At 43.3% G+C, this 17,209-nt stretch overlaps 1 protein-coding gene across 9 annotated transcripts in view; it reads right to left on the minus strand.

Annotated features, from left to right (window-relative positions):
- The window catches only part of MAP7D2 (MAP7 domain containing 2), a 97,497-nt gene that overhangs the window by 76,500 nt on the left and 3,788 nt on the right, over window positions 1-17,209 (minus strand). The window contains exon 1 of one of the 9 annotated variants that reach the window (XM_015104826.4): window positions 7,003-7,138. The exons of the other annotated variants lie outside the window; for them this stretch is intronic. The gene's annotated coding sequence lies outside the window, so the exon portion shown is untranslated. Of the gene's footprint in view, window positions 1-7,002; window positions 7,139-17,209 lie in introns of those variants that run through there. 9 annotated transcript variants of the gene reach the window in all.

Genomic DNA, 17,209 nt, shown 5'->3' on the forward strand with positions numbered 1-17,209 from the left:
TCTTTGCAACCTCATGGACTGCAGCACACCAGCTTACTCTGTCCATCACCAACTCTCAGAGCTTGCTCAAACTCATGTCCATAAAGTCAGTGATGCCATCCAACCATCTCATCCTCTGTCATCCCCTTCTCCTCCTGCCTTCAGTCTTTCCCAACATCAGGGTCTTTTCTAATGAGTCAGTTCTTTGCATCAGGTGGCCAAAGTATTGGAGTTTCAGCTTTAACATCAGTCCTTCCAATGAATATTCAGGACTGATCTCCTTTGGAAGGAATGATTTCTTTGGAAGGAATGATGCTAAAGCTGAAGCTCCAGTACTTTGGACACCTCATGCAAAGAGTTGACTCATTGGAAAAGACTCTGATGCTGGGAGAGATTGGGGGCAGGAGGAGAAGGGGACGACCGAGGATGAGATGGCTGGATGGCATCACTGACTCGATGGACGTGAGTCTGAGTGAACTCCGGGAGATGGTGATGGACAGGGAGGCCTGGTGTGCTGCGATTCATGGGGTCGCAAAGAGTCGGACACGACTGAGCGATTGAACTGAACTGAACTGTTCTCCTTTAGGATGGACTGGTTGGATCTCCTTGCAGTCCAAGGAACTCTCCAGAGTCTTCTCCAACACCACAGTTCAAAAGCATCAATTTTTTGGTGCTCAGCTTTCTTCATAGTCCAACTCTCACATCCATATATGACTACTGGAAAAACCATAGCTCTGACCAGATGGACCTTTGTTGGTGAAGTAGTGTCTCTGCTTTTTAATATATGTATATAGAGGGTCGACTCTAAGTTATACTCGGATTGTCAACTGTGGGGAGGGTGGGTACCCCTAACCCCTGCCTTGTTCAAGGGTCAACAGTATTTGAAGATCTACCATTAGTGACTATTAAATACAATTTCTGCTAGAGAAGAAGTGACTGAATTTACACATCTAGAAACTGCACACTTGATTTCAGTCCCAGAACTTGCTCACACTGCAAGGCTGGTCCAACCCAGAGCAGCTTCTGGGCCTGTGGTTCTGAATGGCCTAGTTTTCAAGAACCCTGCAGCCCAGCGAGACAAAAGAAAGCCAACCTGGGAGGGAAAATTGAAGGAAGATGGTCAAAAGGTACAAACTTCCAACAATAAGATAAATACATGCTAGGAATGTAATATACAACACAATGGCTATAACTAGCACTGCTATATAATATATAGGAAAGTTGTTAGGACAGTAAATCCTATGAGCTACCATCACAAGGAGAACATTTCTTTCCTTTTTTCTTTTTATTGTATCTATATGACAAGAAATCTGTATGCAGGTCAAGAAACCTGTATGCAGGTCAAGAAGCAACAGTTAGAACAGGACATGGAACAACAGACTGGTTCCAAATTGGGAAAGAAATATGTCAAGGCTGTATACTGTCATCCTGCTTATTTAACTTACATGCAGAGTACATCATGTGCAATGCCGGGCTGGATGAAGCACAAGATGGAATCAAGATTGCCGGGAGAAATATCAATAACCTCAGACAGGCAGATGACACCACCCTTATGGCAGAAGGTGAAGAGGAACTAAAGAGCCTCTTGATGAAGGTGAAAGAGGAGAGTGACAAAGCTGGCTTAAAGCTCAACATTCAAAAAACAAGGATCATGGCATCCAGTCTCATCACTTCATGGCAAATAGATGGGGAAACAGTGGAAACAGTGTCAGACTTTATTTTTCTGGGCTCCAAAATCACTGCAGATGGTGACTGCAGCCATGAAATTAAAAGACTCTTGTTCCTTGGAAGAAAAGCTATGACAAACCTAGACAGCATACTAAAAAGGAGAGACATTACTTTGGCAACAAAGATCCGCCTAGTCAAAGCTATGGTTTTCCCAATAGTCATGTATGGATGCGAGAATTGGACTGTGAAGAAAGCTGAGTGCCGAAGAATTGATGCTTTTGAACTGTGGTGTTGGAGAAGACTCTTGAGAGTCCCTTGGACTTAAAGGAGATCCAACCAGTCAATCCTAAGGAAATCAACCCTGGGATTTCTTTGGAAGGACTGATGCTGAAGCTGAAGCTCCAATACTTTGGCCACCTGATACAAGGAACTGACTCATTAGAAAAGACCCTGATGCTGGGAAAGATTGAAGGCAGAAGAGGGGGGCGGCAGAGGATGAGATGGTTGGATGGCATCACCGACTCAATGGATATGAATTTGAGCAAGCTATGGGAGATGGTGAAGGACAGGGAAGCCTGATGTGCTGCAGTCCATGAGGTTGCAAAGAGTTGGACACGACTGAGACTGAACAACAATATTACAAGACGGATGTTAGCTGAATCTACTGTGGTGATCATTTCATCATATATGTACATCAAACCATCATGAAGTGATGTATATCAATTATTCCTCAATAAAACTGGGGAAAATAAAGAAATTCAGCCTCACAGAAACAGAATGAAGGCAGGTGACTTAGAAGGGCGGCCAGGGTGCAACAATGGCTGTCTATCCATCTGTCAGATGAATTCCTGTAGTTGTGCCCCATCTACCAACTCATTTACTTTGACAGCTATTTAAGGAGGATTTACAGCTAACCTGCTAATGTAAGGAGAGGGAGGGAGGAGGTAGGGAGATGACAAGAAAGCAACAGGGAAAGAAAGCAGAGTGGGTGGCTTATACTATAATTTCGGGGAAAAAAAGTCACTGGTAGACAAGGATCTAAGAAAGCTGGCCCCAAATCTGTAGAGAGAGTATATCAGTGGCTGGGTTGCCTAGGACTGGGAGATGGGAGGAAACAGGGAGTGACTGGCAATAGGTATGGGATTTCTTTTGCAGGTGATAAAAATAACTTAGAATTGATGGTGCACAATTCTGTGAATGTGCTAAAAAGCCAATGAACTGTACACTTTGAAGGGGAAAACTCTGTGTGTGTGTGTACGTTAGTTACTTAGTTGTGTCCAACTCTGCGACCTCATGGACTGCAGCCTGCCAGGCTCCTCTGTCCATGGAGTTCTCCAAGCAAAAATACTGGGGTGGGTAGCCATTCCCTTCTCCATGGGATCTTCCTAACCCAAGGATCGAACCTGGGTCTCCTGCATTGCAGGAGGTTTCTTTACCGTCTGAGCCACCAGGAAGCCTGGGAAAAACTGTATGGCATACCAAAAAAGAAAGAAAGAAACAAAGCTGGCCAACTATCAGAAAATCACAACAAAACCACCTCTAAAGTAACAAATGTTACAAACCACAAGTACATAAGCAGAACCAGTGAAAATCAGAGCACCCTGGTATGTATGAATGGTAGGTTATAACAAAAGTGGATGAGTTTTATTGTTTGCTTCAGAGCAGAGCCATCTAAAATCTAAAAATTAACTATATAAGGCATTTTTTGGTAAACAATCTGTTTCATGTTTGAAAACAAAGTAGTTGCAGAATATGGGATCAGAACCAGAGAAGGAAAAGAACCAGTTCCAAACCAGGCAAGGACATCTGACAAAACAAACATAGGAGGTGCTACAAAGCAGCAAAAAGCCACATAAAAGCCTGCCTGATCCTACAGAACCAGGCTTTCAGAGTATTCTTGAGGAGGGTGACCCATTTGTGAGGTTATTCAATATCCTGTTCCATAAAACAAGGCCTCATAAGTAGCTGAAAATATGTCAGGTGGCAGGGGAGCCTTTCTGATTTTCGGCCCTAAAGCCCTATAGTGGGCAGAGTATTCCTCCTAAAGCCTGTGTGGCATTTCAAGGATCTGTTACAAAGATCCTTCTTTTTAAAAGTTTCATACTAATCCTGAAAGCGCCCTCCCTTACACCCAAGCCACCTTCAAGATTCTCTCTCCCACTCTAGTTCCTCAGAGGTCATAAAAACCAGTGACTAGTGGAGATGATTGCACAACCTTGTGAATATATTAAAAACCATTGAACTGCATACACTTCACGGGATTGAGATTTATGTTATATGGACAATACCTCAAAATAATTTTTAAACTGTTTAAAAAATTAGAGACAAACACAGAATTACCACCGGACCCAGCAATTCCACTTCTGGGTATATACCCCAAAGAATGAAAAGCAGGGTCTCAGGGCTTCCCTGGTGATCCAGTGGCTAAGACTCTGTGCTCCCAATACAGGAGGCCCGGGTTCGATCCCTAGTTGGGAAACTAGATCTCACACGCTGCAACTAAGAGTTCACATGCTGCAACAAAGACAGAAGATCCTACGTCTTTGTGCCACAACTAAGACCTGGCACAGCCAAATAAAAAATAAACAAAAATAGTAAAAGAAATAAATAAAAGCAGGGTCTCAGAAAGATACCTGTACACCCGTTTCACAGCACTATTATTCACAACAGTCACGAGGTGGTAGCAACCTAAGTATCCATTGACAGATGAATAGATAAACAGAATGTGGTTTAGACATATAGCAGAAAATTATTCAGCCCTTAAAAAGAATGAAATTCAGATACACGATACAACAATGGATGAACCTTGGGGACATCATGCTAAGTGAAATAAGCCAATCACTAAGGGAAAAATATTGTATGACTCTGCTTATATGAGGAGGTATCTAGAATAGGCAAATGTACAGAGACAGAAAGTGGAATATTAGTTACCAGGGACATGGGGGAGGGGATAATGGGGAGTTACTTAATGATACAGAGTTTCTGCCTGAGATGATGAAAAAGTTCTAGAAATAGATAATTGTGATGGTTACATAATATTGTGAATGCATTTAATGTCACTGAATTGTACACTTAAAATGGTTAAAATGCCAAAGTTTATGTTATGTATATTTTACTACAATAAAAACCAACTAAAAAATCAGGGCCTTCACATCTAAGAATTCATACTTGATATCTGCTTCAAGGTAATAAGGTGCTACAAAAAGGACTTCAGAGAGCAAACACCCTTTTTATATTACAAATTTGAGGTTGAAACATTTTAATTGCATTAGTCAGGTTTCAACCCATTAGGTAGTTAAGATTTAATGCTTATACATTTAACCTTGTCATTTGGAAGAAGAATCAAAAACGGAACAGCACAGATAAATTTCTCTGCTTTTCACTCCATTAAACAGCCTGCAACTGTAAGATACCTCTTTGTCAGTTGCTTCATTTGCTACTATTTTCTCCCATTCTGAAGGCTGTCTTTTCAACTTGCTTATAGTTTCCTTTGTTGTGCAGAAGCTTTTAATTTTAATAAGGTCTCATTTGTTTATTTTTGCTTTTATTTCCAATATTCTGGGAGGTGGGTCATAGAGAATCCTGCTGTGATTTATGTTGGAGAGTGTTTTGCCTATGTTCTCCTCTAAGAGTTTTATAGTTTCTGATTTTACGTTTAGATCTTTAATCCATTTTGAGTTTATTTTTGTGTATGGTGTTAGAAAGTGTTCTAGTAGTTTTCAGTGCTAAACTTGGATTATAAGTAAATTAGAGAAAGCACAGCTCAGTAGGTCACTAGGTCCTTGAAAGGTAATACCAGTATTTATCATTATCAATATATTATATACAACATATATATATACTATATATATACATTGTATACAATGTATATATACAACATATGTATATTATATATATACATTGTACAACATATATATACACGTTGTATACAACATATATGTTGTGTGTATATATATACACAATATATATATACATTGTATAATATACAACATATATACAAACATATGATTTGATGTTTATAGACATGTTGTACTCAATGCATAGATGATGACAATGATATCCATGACCTCAAGGAGCAGAGCTACATGCAAGACACCACACTAAGCACTTTGCATTCATTACCTCATATAATCCTCCTATCAACTCTGTGAGGAATTTGCTACTATATTCATAAGAAGTTGCGTCTGGAAGAGACCGTGAAACTAACCCATGGCCCCACAGCAAGTTAGTGGCCACACTAGTACCTGATCAGGAGAAGGTAAGTGATAAACTCATCAAAAATTTTTAAAAATTTTATTGTGGTAGGAATACTTAACATGATACACTCTTAAAAAAGCTCAATGTGTACTATACGGTTGAACAGCAGATCTCTAGAACTTATTAATTTTATTTAACTGAAACTTTATACCCACTGATGAGTAACTCTCCATTTCCCCCAGCCCCTGGCAACCACTATTACATTCTTTGATGCTATGAATTCGACTCTTCTGGGTACCCTCATGAGGTGGAAACATGTAGTATTTGTCTTTCCGTAACTAGCTTATTTCACTTATCATAATGTTCTCAAGGTGTTGTCTCTGCAGGTGCCCTGATCTGGATTCTGAGGAGGGGACTCCAAGCGATTGGGCTCTCAGCCTCCTTGGTCCAGGATGACAAGGAACACAGAGGGAGCAGGGTCTAAGTCCTAGAGGGACAGGGCTTAGCAGGAATGCAGGCACCTGAGTTTCTCCACAATTTGAATACAGCAGGCAGAGCAGTGAAAGGCCAGGGGGTCCCCAGCACCAGCCCTGCTCAGCCTGTCCCAGGAGCGTCTACCCTGAGACAGTAGTTTTCTCAGAAGACCGACTCCCTCAGGATCTGAGTGCTAACCAGCCAAGGCTCAATCAGTGACACAGGTTTTCCCACAAGGGCTGGGAAAGTCCTCTGCCATGTGGCCGGCAAGCTCCTCATGCACACGCCACACCTGATGGTCAAAGTCATGGCAGCCAGGCCTGCTGCAAACACCCCAGCACCTGGAAACAGAAGCCTAAGGCCTTGAAACCTGAGCACCTTCCTGGAGCCAGGTGCATGCCCGGCCAAGGAGAGCATCGCGAACAAGCATAGGAAGTGGCCCCTCATGTCCAGATGCTCCCGAAGGAGCCACAACCCTGCCTGCCTTTCTCTCACACTTGTCCCACCTTCCAGACCAGCCTCGCCAGCCCCAGGACTGCTGCGCCCAGCCTGCCATGTCCAGGGGCATTGCAAAATCACTTCCACTCTGCCTCCGCCATCCTCAGCAATCCCAGCCTGAAGCTTCCACGGCAGGTTTCAGTCTACACACGCGACATTCCCTGGGATCAGGGACACCCGGCTTACCTTGAAAGGTCTTCCTCCAGGCGAGAAGCTGCAGCGTGCTGCTACACGAGCCGAGTCCAGGGAGAAGGAAAACTCAAGCCTCTGTGCAAGGTCCAGGTTCAGCCTCCCCATAAGGCGGCCTGTGGAACTGCACGGCCCTCTCTCATTTACATGCACGCTGAAATCATTTCCAACCAACGCCCTCAGGAGTTGAGGCCCATATCCCCTTCTAGGGCACTGCTCACTTATAGATTAACTACCTTGGGAGAGAAGAGTGTGCAGAAGTTAGAAACAATGCTCTCTGCTCTGGTCCTATTTTTGTTTGGGAGAAAACCCACCTTGAGCTAGAGATGGGATTGTAAGCATAGGTGCTCATCTACACCTTTAGCTTTGCTCAGTTCTCTGCTGAAAACTTCCCTTAGTAATTTCTTACTCTCCAAGGAGCACTTATTGTACTGGCTACTCTTGAGATTTGTCTCATGAAAAAGTGTACAGTTTGGCCAAGACAGAGGCATGGAAACACATATTTATAATGTAATAATGATCAGCTCAATAAATCTATATCAGAGCAAAGGAGGACACACTGCCTGGGGGAGGCAGCTGTGCATGTGCCCCAAAGTCCGCTTCAAATGACTGCAACGAAAAAGACCGGCAAGAGCACGCACTGACAAAGACGGACAAGAACTGGGGCTCTCATGCCCTCCTGGTGGGGATACAGAATGGCAGGCAGAATCACAGCCCCCTAGAGAAGCCCACGTTCCAAGCCCTGGACCCATGAAAATGTCACCCTCTGTGACAAAAAGGCCTCTGCAGATGCGATTAAGGTAAGGGTCTGGAGATGGAGAGACTGCAGGATTTTCCAGCTGGGCCCCATGTAGCTACAGGGAGGCAAGAAAGCTAGAGTGGGAGAGAGGACACGTCACAAGGGCAGCAGAAACTGGAGAGAAGAGGTGACTGGAAGAGGCTGCGCTACTGGCCCTGACGATGGGGGGTGGGGCGCGGCCCGAGGGGTGCGGGCAGCCGCCAGCAGCTGGAGAGGGCAAGGTGACGGCTTCTCCCCTCAGAGCTCCAGAAAGACTCTGCTGACACCTGGACTTTAGCACTTCTGATGTCCAGAATTAGAAGATAATAAATCCACATTGCTATAAGCCACTAAATTTGTGGTAACCGGTTATAACAGCAATAGGGAACTACTTCCAACTGTTTGGAAAACAGTTTGGCACTATCAGCAAAAGCTGAACATATGCTTACCTTCTTGACCCAGTAATTCAACTCCTAGGTATGCACACAACAGAAATACATGTGTGTGGGCACCAAGAGATATGTGCAAGCATGCTCATAGCAGTTTAATTCACAATAGAAAACTGGAAATAACTGCCTATCAGCAAGAGAATGGATAAGACAAACTGCAGTAGGTATAGTCAGATAATCTAATATTACCCAGAAATAAAAAGAAATGAACCACTGATATCTGCAGCATCATGGGTGAATCTTATAGACATAATTCTGAAAGGCAAAAAAGACACACACACAAAAACTCTATACTCAATTAAGAAGTTCTGGAGATGGATGGTGGTGATGGTTGTACAATAATGTGAATATACTTGCTGCTACTTAACTGTACATTAAAAATGGCTAAAATGATAAATTTTATGTGATGTATATTTTGCTGCAATATTAATGTACATACTATAAGAATCTATTTCTATAAACTCAAAAACAAGTAAAACTAACCTATAGTGAAAAGAGTTGAGAACAATGGCCATCTTTAGGGAGTTCTGTCTAGAAGGAGGCCCAGGGGAGCCATCTGGGTACTCGAAATATTTAGTTTCTTGATCTGGGTGTTGGTTAGGGATGTACATGTAAATATTCATCAGACTGTATGCTTAAGATGTGTGCACTTTACTTTCCAAATGCCAACCCCAAGTTTATTTCCACGTGATCTTATTTACCTGAATTAGTGTTATCAACACCATAACGGAAATGGAAGAGAAAAGAAAAACCCACCCAAAGTGTGTGTGATCGGGAAAGGCTTCAGGGAAGAGGTGAGACGTGAGCCAAGCATGAGCATGGGCAGTGAGGCACATGTGGGCGCAGAGAGTGCTGGAGACAACCAGCTGGGGGTGATCACTGACCAGAGATGGATGCTGGAGGGGTAAGCAGGAGCCCTGTTCCAACACAACCAACCTGGGAAACCCCAGCAGAAGTTTAGACTGTGTTTAGGCTAGGCTGATGTCAGAGAAGGTCACACAAGAGTGCAACACGATGGATCCATGGCAGGAGGGTGACGCAGACAGAGACCCCTGAGGTTCCTGTGATAATGGCTGTGCCCTAAATGACAGGGTCTGACCTAGGCATTGGCAGTGGGGATGGGGTCATGAGAGATGGACACAGAACCCCCTGCCTTGGTTATAATGGGAGAAGGAGAAGGGAAGTCTGGTAACTCTGCTGGTTAATAAGCCGACATGCCTGGTGATCCCGCTAATCAGAGTGGGCAAGATCAGACTACCTTTTCCCCAGCCTTCTGGGCTGGCAGTGGAGGACCACAGCATGTCAGGGTTGGAAAGCATTAGTCAGATGACCTAAAGCACCAGTGCACTCACAAGTGACCAAGTTCTCCCAGGCCAGCACATGAGGCCACAGTTGTGAGGAGCAAGCTGGACGAGAGAGCTGAGGCTCGCCTAATTCAGTGAGCACATCCTAGAGAAGGGAGAACTGATTCCTTCAGCCGCACTGCTCATGGCTCCCCTCGCCACCCTCACCTTCCACTATGGGCTTCTCCTGTGATCTCAGTCCCTGCCAACATCCCCCTGGAAAAGTTTTCCCCACAGCCCATCCATATGCTGCAAAGCTCAATATTTCATCTCATGATCTGATGATGCCTTATAAGTCAATCTGGCTTCTCCTCCAACCAAGGTGTGTAACCAAAACTGAAGCAGGGACAAAGAGGGCATCCCAGGGCCCCCAGCAGCCAGAAATAAGTCTCGTCTGGCAGATCTGTCATGGCACTGCAGACAAGATGGGAACCACAAGAGCTAGATGCCAGTTCTGACCTTGGTGGCCTGTGCACATCTGAGAGGACCTGAATAACAAGTACTAAATACCAGAGCTTGTAGAGAAGAAACAAGTAATAGATGGGACAAATTAGGAGTTTGGCATTAACATACTATATATAAAGCTACTATATATAAAACAGATAATCAGCAAGGACCTACTATATAGCACATGGAACTCTATTTAATATTCTGCAATAATCTATATGGGAAAAGAATCTGAAAAAGAATGGATATATGTATAGGTATAACTGAATCACTTTGCTGTACACCTGAAACTAAATTAACCATACTCCAAAATAAAATAAAAATTAAATTAAAGAAAAAAAGAATAGATGAGTTTGAAGGAACTTTTTGAGCCCAAAACACACTCCTCATTTCTGATCTAACCTGGCAAGGTCAGTAAACATCTAGTTAACTGCAGAGTCCAATACAGAAGCTGTTACCACATATGGCTATTAAAATTATTTTAAATCAGATACAAACAAAAAGTCAGTTCCTCACTGCTCAATAGCCACATGTGGCAAGTGGCTACCATTTGGAACACACGGAGAACAGAAAGCTCTACTGGACAGCACTGTGTATAACATCTCCTGCTTGAATTGGCCTGATCATAAGAGACAGTCACTCTGAAATCTTTATGCACCACTACAGGGCATCTTTATACACCTTTAAAAAGAGGGCAAGAATCCTTTTTATTTTTAGCTAATAAAGGTAAAATTATGTACCATACAGGTCATTCAACAATCTTTAGTAGAAAGGCACTGGGTCTTCTTGGGTCTCTCAGTCAAAACTGAGAGAAAGTAAAAGACAAGTAAGAGAAATGGAAGCTGAGGGGGAAAAAAAGAAATAGAAACTGATTAGGGTAGAGTGAAAGAGTTCATTTCACTCCCTTGACTGTTTTGCTGTAAAGAGAGTTACTCTCGCCCCAGAAGATTAAGGATACACAGAAATTGTGCTTAGTTGCTCAATCATGTCTGTCCGACTCTGTGACTGAATGGACTATAGCCCGCCAGGCTCCTCTGTCCACGGGATTTTCCAGGCAAGAAAACTGGAGTGGGTTGCCATGCCCTCCTCTATATGCAGAAATTAATAGACTATTAATAAGAAGCAATTATTCTTTAGAAATAATTCTTGACTGCCGAAAACAAAATCAAGTGAAGTGCAAATTGCCTCTTGAGAAACCTATATGCAGGTCAGGAAGCAACAGTTAGAACTGGACATGGAACAACAGACTGGTTCCAAATAGGAAAAGGAGTACGTCAAGGCTGTATATTGTCACCCTGCTTATTTAACTTATATGCAGAGTACATCATGAGAAACGCTGGGCTGGAAGAAGCACAAGCTGGAATCAAGATTGTCAGGAGAAATATCAATAACCTCAGATATGCAGATGACACCACCTTTATGGCAGAAAGTGAAGAGGAACTAAAAAGCCTCTTGATGAAAGTGAAAGAGGAGAGTGACAAAGTTGGCTTAAAGCTCAACATTCAGAAAACGAAGATCATGGCATCTGGTCCCATTACTTCATGGCAAATAGATGGGGAAACAGTGGAAACAGTGTCAGACTTTATTTTTGGGGGCTCCAAAATCACTGCAGATGGTGACTGCAGCCATGAAATTAAAAGACGCTTCCTCCTTGGAAGAAAAGTTATGACCAACCTAGACAACATATTAAAAAGCAGAGACATTAGTTTGTCAACAAAGGTCCGTCTAGTCAAGGCTATGGTTTTTCCAGTGGTCATGTATGGATGCGAGAACTGGAAGCTGAGTGCCAAAGAATTGATGCTTTTGAACTGTGGTGTTGGAGAAGACTCTTGAGAGTCCCTTGGACTGCAAGGAGATCCAACCAGTCCATTCTAAAGATCAGCCCTGGGTGTTCTTTGGAAGAAATGATGCTAAAGCTGAAACTCCAGTACTTTGGCCACCTCATGTGAAGAGTTGACTCATTGGAAAAGACTGATGCTGGGAGGGATTGGGGGCAGGAGGAGAAGGGGACGACAGAGGATGAGATGGCTGGATGGCATCACTGACTCGATGGGCGTGAGTTTGAGTGAACTCTGGGAGATGCTGATGGACAGGGAGGCCTGGCGTGCTGTGATTCATGGGGTCGCACAGTTGGACACGACTGAGCGGCTGAACTGAACTGAACTTAGGAGGGGGGAAAAAAGAGCAGGAACATGGTTCGCAGTAAGAAAACTGCAATTAGAATCAGAAATATTTTAAAGAGGGCTTTTTGTCTGAGGATATAACTAAATCTACTTCAACAATATTGGTTACCTAACTAAAGAAAATGAACAAAGTTTTGTTCATAACAGATATCTACATGAGCAAAAATTACCCACATGCAAAGAAAGCTTCCACCGAAGGCTGTCATAGTATTTCACCACAAATTGTCACCCCTGACTGGTGCTCAAGAGAACCGAACACACACAGTTAACTAGGTAGAGAAGTGCAAACTCTCATAAGAGGAGACACCCCCTGCACAAGGACATTTGCCTCTCTAGTCAGTGGAATGCTGAAAGCACAGGCCTAGGTGCTAAGGGAAGAGAACATAGCACAATCGTGTCTGTGTGTGTGTGTGTGTAGTGGGAGGTGTATTTAAAAATAAGCGCAGCAGGAGAATCCTGTTTCACCCAGTTTATGATTCAGATGGTTATTTCCAGTTATGGGTACATATTAAAGTGCTGTTTTGAAACAAAGACACATAGTACTACTTAATAAAGGACTTTTGGTGTCTGGTGAAAAATTCAAGCTATGGGGCATTTCCTGCTTTTTATTAATTTCAGGTATTTCTTTATGTCCTCCTCTCTCTCTTTCCTTCTGCTTATACAAAATATAGCAAAAATACATATGAAAAGTGGGAGAGAAAGAGAAAAACAAGGGCAGGGATAAGAAGAAGGTGCATTTAATAGATCTACCATAGAAGGTGGTGCTGCACACTGGCTGACCTACTAAACCCACAGTTAACTTGGTACCAAAGGCAAAGACAGATCAGTTGCACAGGATGGGGACAAATTGGTCTGGGCAGGGATTTGTCCTGCAGGTCCTGAAAGTGAGTGTGGTTGCCTGGCCCTGCCCAGTGAGTTCCCCTAGAGCTAGAGCCAGCTTCACCACATCATCAGACCTAGGATACTGGAGGTGGCTCAGCCCCTGCATTCCCTGAAACTGTTCAATTACGTGGTCTCCAGTTAGGGGGTGTGTCCTGTCAGTCAACCAGAACTTGGCGATCATAATCAGAGAGTGGCTTCTGTGAACAGGAGCTGCTGCTGCTAAGTCACTTCAGTCGTGTCCAACTCTGTGTGACCCCATAGACAGCAGCCCACCAGCCTCCCCTGTCCCTGGGATTCTCCAGGCAAGAACACTGGAGTGGGCTGGCATTTCCTTCTCCAATGCATGAATGTGAAAAGTGAAAGTGAAGTTGCTCAGTCGTGTCCAACCCTCAGTGACTCCATGGACTGCAACCTACCAGGCTCCTCCGTCCATGGGATTTTCCAGGCAAGGGTACTGGAGTGGGGTGAACAGGAGCTAGGAAGGCACAGTGCTAGCCTTGGGGAGAACAGCCAGACCTGGCCTCACAGAGTCCACCCTGAAGAGGGGCTTCGCCACTGGACCTGACACTGAATGTGGAGTGTGCGTGCTGGCTAATACCACTCTCCTCCCACTGTTCCATCACTACTATACCATGCTTTTCCATGATAACAGCCCAACATTTACCTGGAAGCCAAGCCTACTCCCTTTCCACACATTGTGAATAATCCAAGACAGTAATCCGTATCAGGACCTTGGCACCTGCCCACATCAGGGAAAGCAAAAGCAGTCTCTCCCCTTGGGAGCCTGAGGGTCCTGGCAGGTTTTGCCTTATTGCAGGGGAGCCTGTTTTATCAAAGCATCTTTTCATTTCCACACAAGAGAGCTACAATAGGTGGAATACTGCAGCATACATCCTGTTCTTCATGCAACACTCAATGCCATGGTGCCCTATGTGACCAACCAACACAACTTTATGCCATGAGGGAAATGTTTTAGATCACCATGTCCAATATGTGAGCCACTAGCCACAGTGACTACTGAGCACCTGAACTGTTCACTAGCCCATGTAGAGATGAGCTGAAAGTGTCAAGTCTTCCACTGGTTTTGGAACACTTGGTGCAAAGGACAAAAATGTGAGATATTTCATTAATAATTCTTTATATTAATTACATGTTGAAATGACAATATTTTGGATATACTGAGTTAAATAGTTAAAGCTAGCATTCTATTTGTATTAGCTAGCACCAACCTATACTCAGTAGTTTTCTTTAAATTGTTCTTTAAATTGAATTTTTTTTCATATTTTACTTCATGCTGAAAATATTCATGAAATTAGTTTGATGTATTAGTTGTACTTTTACAACACAAGGAAAGAATCCACAGGACTATTAATCTAAAACTGAGAAGATAAGTTTGTCCACATGTAATCTAAATCATCTTGTGTATCACATCCTTTGGGAAATGCTGCTGCTGCTGCTAAGTCGCTTCAGTCGTGTCCTACTCTGTGCGACCCCATGGACGGCAGCCCACCAGGCTCCTCCGTCCACGGGATTTTCCAGGCAAGAGTACTGGAGTGGGGTGCCATTGCCTTCTCCGTGGGAAATGCTAGTCCAGGGCAAAAGTACTCAGTGTATGGCCTGTGGACAGATGCCAGACTCCTTATGGTTCATTATTGTACACAGTAATGATATAAATTGAGAGCACATATTTAGAAACATTTGTAGCTATTTGACAAAGCAATCTGATACCCACTGATATCCTGGAACCTGGCAAACAAGAGATTCTGTTAAATGAAACTTCTTTCCCTCTAAGCATTTTTGTTGATACAATTTTTGCTGTAGTTCTAAGAAATGAAGGTCATCAACTTTATACAGAAAAGTAACTGTGTACTATAAAAAAGACACATAAAATCTTCATAAAATGTGTATCAACAGTACTAAGCTACATCTTGAGTAGGGTACAGAAAATGTGGGAGGCACGGCCCATGCATAAAAGGAGTTTGTTATAATCTATCTGGAATAGAACAGAGGCATGGAGATTAAAAATACTTAACTCTAGAGTCAAACACACTTGGGTTTGAGCCCTGGCTCGCCACTTAATGTGTGACTTTGACCAACTTATTTAAATCTCTCTCTCTCTCTCTCTCTCTCTCTCTCTCTCTCTCTCTCTCTCTCTCTCTTTTTTTGCTGAGCATTGTGGCTTGCAGAATCTTAGTTCCATGACTAGGGATCAAACCCAGGCCCTGGCAGTGAATGCACCAAGTCAAGGAATTCCCTTACTTAACATCTCAATTTCAAGGTACTCACCTATTACAGTAGAGAACCTCTAGAAAGGGAGAGTCCTCTTCTTCCAGTAGGTGCTTACCACACATCACCTCAAGAGGTGGAGTATATTTCCCCTCCCCTTGAATCTGGGCTGGCTCTGTGACTTGCTTTGACCACCAAATGCAGCAGAAAGGACATTCTAGGACCTTCAAGTCTGGGCCATAAGAAAATTGGCAACTTGTGGTTCCCTGCTCTTGAAGCACAGCTGCAAAACCACAGCTGCCAAATCATACCACCTGCCCTGTGAGTGCTGACTATGCTGAGCACATTATGAGTTCTATCCTATTAAATCCTCCCAACAAAGCCCACCAGACTACTGACCAGCATCCACCAGAAAACCCCATCTCTCATCTACCTGATTCAGCCCTGAAAATCTTTCTGTTGTGTAAGTCAATTAGTACAGCTAATACAGAAGGCAAAATGTCACTGTGGAGAACAGTATGGAGAGTCCTTAAAAAAACTAGGAATGGATTCTTTACCAGCTGAGCTACCAGGGAAGCCCAAAACTACCATATGACCCAACAATCCTATTATTGGACATATACCCTGAGGAAACCATAACTGAAAAAGACACATACTCTAACGTTCATTACAGCACTATTTACAATAGCCGGGACATGGAAGCAACCTAGATGTCCGTCAACAGATGAATGGATAAAGAAGCTATGGTACAGATACACGATGGAATATTACTCAGCCATAAAAAAGAATGCATTTGAATCAGTTCTAATGAGCTGGATGAACCTAGGGCCTGTTATACAGAGTGGCATCATAAAAAGGAAAACAAATATTGTATATTAATGCATATATATGGAATCTAGAAAGATGGTACTGATGAACCTATATGGGCAGCAGTGGAGATGCAGACATAGTGAACAGACTTGTAGTACAGTGGGGGAAGGAGAGGGTGGGACGAATTGAGAGAGTAGCATGGAAACATATATATTAACATACGTAAAATAGATAGCCAATGGGAATTTGCCGTATGGTGTAGGGAGCTCACCTTGGTACTCTGTGACAACCTAGAGGGGTGGGAGGGAGGTTCCAGAGGGAGGAGACATATGTATACCTATGGCTGATTCATGTTGATATATGGGAGAAATGAACACAATATTGTAAAGGAATTATCCTTCAATTAAAAATAAATAAATTTTCAAAAAGAATATAAAATGTTCTTTCAAAAAATGAACCACTTCAGAAGATGAGGCATCTGAATGAAAGGAAAACATCCTTTAATTTTGGAGAGGAAAGAGGGTTAGAGACAGAAATGACAGACTTTGACCAGTTGTGTCACCAGGCTCAGGACATCAAAAAATAAACAGTTTATAGTCAGACAGGCTTCCAGGAGTTTGCCCTGAAGGTTCTGCCAAGTCCAAGTCCATCAGTGCCATCATTCAACAAAGCCAGAACAGGAGCCCCAGACCAAATGCAACTTTGTCTCTCTGTCTCCTGACCTAGGGGAGTGGGAATGTCTTTCTCAAGGCCAAAGGGACTCATGATGTTAGAACACATGCACAAGCTCAACTCGTTCCTCTTAGGTTCAAACAATTTTAGTATTAGAGTGGTCAAGAATGGTTGTAGGGAATTCCCTGTGGGTCCAGTGGTTAGGGCTCTGCAATTTCATTACCGAGGGGTTCAATGCCTGGCCGGGGAACTAAGATCCCACAGCTGCGTGGCTGGACAATTAAAAAAAAGTTTCAAATGCAACTTTGAGAGAGGATGAAGAACTCTGAATTTCTTGCGGCCGGACTCTGTTGAGAGCTTGGTCCCACCCTACTGTGGTCCCCAGGGGAGTCTCTCCTGAACTTCCTATGCACC

Source organism: Ovis aries, chromosome X (genome assembly GCF_016772045.2).
Source record: "Ovis aries strain OAR_USU_Benz2616 breed Rambouillet chromosome X, ARS-UI_Ramb_v3.0, whole genome shotgun sequence".
NCBI lineage: Eukaryota > Metazoa > Chordata > Mammalia > Artiodactyla > Bovidae > Ovis > Ovis aries.